Genomic DNA, 4,196 nt, shown 5'->3' with positions numbered 1-4,196 from the left:
TGGTAACAGTGCGCACATTTTTGTTATATATTTATAAAGTCAACCAGCTAGTTATTTTCATAATTCTCATAATCTTTGTGATGTTGTAGTCAAAATGTAATAAAAACAAGGAGTGTCGTAAGAAGCAGGTGATTGTTCATAGTGGAGGATCGAAAAGTTTAGCAAGATATGCCCATGATGTGGTATTTATTTAATTAATATTTATTTATTGTTGAATATTTGTTAGTTCTTTGTTTTCGATATATGTGTTTAATCTAAAAGATTGGAAGCAGAAAAAATCAACTGGGGTATTGCCAAGTCGAGCCCAATTGTTTGTCAAGACCCATAAGAAAAAGGATGGCACACACTACAATGATGAAACGAGAAATAAAGTGGTATGTTTATTTTCAAATTTATTACTTTTTAATTTTAATAGATTTATAAGATGGAGAATAATGTGTATTTTTAATTGTCTATTACAGGTTGAGATGAAGGAACTTTTAACACAAGACACAAATCCTATAGAAATGGGGTCTGGAAAAACCATGACTTGGAAATCAGATGATGTTTATTCGAAAGTTATGGGCCTAGAACGGCCTGGACGTGTGCGCGGTTTGGGGTTTGGGCCAACCCCTACAAGGCAAACTTCTCAACATTCACTACCAACTTCAAACCAAGAAGATGGTATATCGAATGAAGAGTTTGATAAAATGCAGAACGAATTAACTGAATTGTGGAACTTAGTAAACACATTCGTGCATGCACAGGTGAGCACCCCACATATGTTTAGTTGATATCAGTTAACCCTATTTTGGAATTTTTGGACTCTAATTTGAATTTATATTAAGGCTTCAAGACAAAATCAAAATGAGAATGAAGAGGAAGAGAAAGATGAAGAAAAGGAAAATGTTGAAGAGGAGGAAGATCAAGAGGAAGATGAAGAACTGGAAGAGGAAGATGAAGCCAATGATTGAGGGTCAGGATTACAAGTTTGACTATACTTGAGACTATATTTATGGTATTTGTCATATATCGACGTTTGCTCTGTTTAATGGTATTTGCAACTTTCCTTAATTGAAACTATATTTATGGTTATGTTATATATCGACGTTTGCTCTGTTTTGCTAAGTTGGAATTAGGACGGATTATAAAAGGAGAAATGCTGGATTATGCAATAGTTTTACTACTCTTTTTGAAAGTTGTAAATCTTAGTATGATATTTAACATATTTTGTCATAAATTTCGCATGCCCCACATTCTTTTTTAATAAAGAATAAATATGAAATCTATATTAAAAGATTAAATTTTTAATAATATACTCTATTTTTTACAAAACGAATATTGTACGACACTTGCACAATTTTTAAAATGAATGCACAATACTTACATTACTGTATTATACATTATTTATTAAATATTAAAGGAAAGAAATTAAACGGCGTCACATTAAGATCTTGATGCGCGAACACTCTTCTTTAATTCTATTTAACCTCCCTCCCTCCAGAACTGGAATGCGATATATGGCATTTACAGGTAGGGCATCATAGAAATTAAACTAAGATTTTGTGGGTATTTTCGTATCATTTAAATAAGTTTTTTTTATTATTTTTATTATTGATTTTACTATCAATAAATTTATAATAGCCTTCATCCCTGACGCTATATATTATTACCGGCATCACAATAAATACTTCGGCGCATTTATCAATTACCGGCATTTCATTGATCAGTTTTCAGCATTTGGAAAATGCCACCAATGCTATATAATTATTACCTACATAACAATATAAACGCTGAAAAACTACTTATTTACCAGTGTAAAATTAATCAATGGCCGGCATTTGTTCAAACGAAATAAACACCAAAACACTCAATATTTTATCGGCGTAAACTTTATTAACTGTCGACGTTTTGTGAAACGCTGCCGATGCTATATATTATTATCGGCGGTATATTAAAGACGCTGCAAACACGGTTAATATAACGGCGTATAATTAATAAAATATTGGCGTTTGTGTAAACGCCACCAAAAATATATATTATTACCGGCGTAACAATCTAAATGCCGGGAAACTACTAATTTCCCGGCGCATAATTGCTATCTTGGCGGCGTTGTTATAAATGCTGCTAAACCTATACATTATTACTGGCGTAAAAATGTAAACGCCGGGAATCTCAATAATTTACCGACGGAAATATTAAGCGCCGGTAAAATTTTATATCTACCGGCGCATAAACAAACGTCACGGATATAAACGCCGCCAATTTTGCTTTTTTTTGTAGTGAAAATCGCCCAAACATAAACCCATCATTTTCTTAGAAAATGGTGCTTGTATCCATTTAATCATAAACCACCATTTTCCTATAAAATAGCTCAACATATCCATTTATCAGTCTCTGTAGGCAAGAATTGTAGGCAGGACTCTACTACCATCCCTGCTTACCACCATCATTATCGCTAGCACTATAGGCAGAAACCACAGGTGGGACTTACCACCATCACTGTTTGCCACTATCCCTACCGCATGCACCGTAGGCGGGGATCACAAGCGTGATTCTATCACCGTCTCCGTTTTACACCATCTTTATAACTAGCACCGTAGGTGAGAATCACAGGCGGGACTCTACCACCGTTCTTGCTTACCACCATCCCTACAGTTCATTTTCCTTTCTCTCATTCCTTTCAATCCCTTTAAATACACACATACCCAAAAATCATTTTTAACATGAAAACCCAACTTTCATCCTTAACACATGAACGTAATGATGAATGTCACGACACCAAACACGACATATAAAATATCCACATACAATCAGTTAAATTCCACAAACAGTCCCATCCTCCATTTCAACCCAACCTCCATACTCCTAGGACCCAAGGTCCACCACAACCAACTATACTGCAAAAAATATGTTAGTGTAAAAATATACTTAAATCAAGAAATTCTTTAAAAAATTACTTACAGTGATGAAATATAATTTTTCGAGGATCAAGGTGGTGCTAAATGTGGTAGCGTGACAACGGAACAATGTTTTTTGAAACAAAACCGTGGGTTTCAAAATGCCTAATTTCGAATGGGAATAAATGAAGACATGGATGGTAGTAAAGTTCTACCTGTGATTCCCACCTACGGTGCACGCAGTAGGGATGACAAAAAGTTTTGCTTGTGATTCCTGCTTATAGTGCTAGCGATATGGATGGTGGTAAGTAGGGGTGGTGGTAGAGTTCCACCAGTGATTCTCACCTACAAAGATTGATAAATAGATATGTTGGGCCATTTTTTAAAATGGATATGTTGGGTCATTTTCTAAAAAAATGGTGGTTTATGATTAAATGGATATGAGCACCATTTTTTGAAAAAATTGTAGGTTTATATTTGGGCCATTTTTCAGGAAAATAGCGGATGGTACGTATTTAATGGCGTATTTTGTGTCAAATGGGATTTTTGGCATGCAGTGAAAAAATGGTCATTTTCAAGAAAAATGATGGTTTTGGGCACATGCATGTTTCATCATGTGCACGCATACATGTTGGTTATATTAATGTATTTTTATCTCGTGGGTTTTTTGGTTGGTTACTTATTAAAACTCATAATCTCACGTGGTAGTTGAACTCTACGGTTCCGTTTTATGGAATCATAGATTTTGATGCACATGTGGACGTTGAGCCTGAGGGATCGGCTCGCCAAAGGAGTGATCTAGGGTCGCATTTCATGTTTGGGAGTTGTTTCCCACTCTTGTTATGTATTTTAGTTTGTATTATATTTTTACCAGATTACTGTATAATTTTTAAAGGCATTTTATTTTGGAAAATCTATATTTAAAATTTTGGTACTTAGTTGACTATATTTTATATCCGCTGCGATTTTTGTTGTTGTATAGTTTTTGTATGAGTACACACTTAGCACTTGTCGTTTGGGGTGTGTGACCTATGTTGTCATCATCCCAACGTCATGATTCTCGCATTTTTGCACGTAGGAGTAGGAGGTGTCATAGGTGATATCAAAGTGGTTCGGCTCTGGGTAAAACTACATGTTCCATAGGTGCAGTACCAAAAGATCTTAAAGTTCTAATTTGAAATTATTTTATTTAAAGTATGTTATTTTATTTGTTTTATTTTATTGTATGTTATTCTATTTTATTTTATGTTATTTTGTTTTATTTTAATTTATTTTATGATATTGTATTTTAATTTGTTTTGAGTTGAATGTGGGTTA

The sequence above is a fragment of the Carya illinoinensis genome, chromosome 13 (genome assembly GCF_018687715.1).
Source record: "Carya illinoinensis cultivar Pawnee chromosome 13, C.illinoinensisPawnee_v1, whole genome shotgun sequence".
Lineage (NCBI taxonomy): Eukaryota > Viridiplantae > Streptophyta > Magnoliopsida > Fagales > Juglandaceae > Carya > Carya illinoinensis.
The sequence above is the reverse complement of the archived record's forward strand: the minus strand, read 5'-3'. Positions refer to the sequence as shown.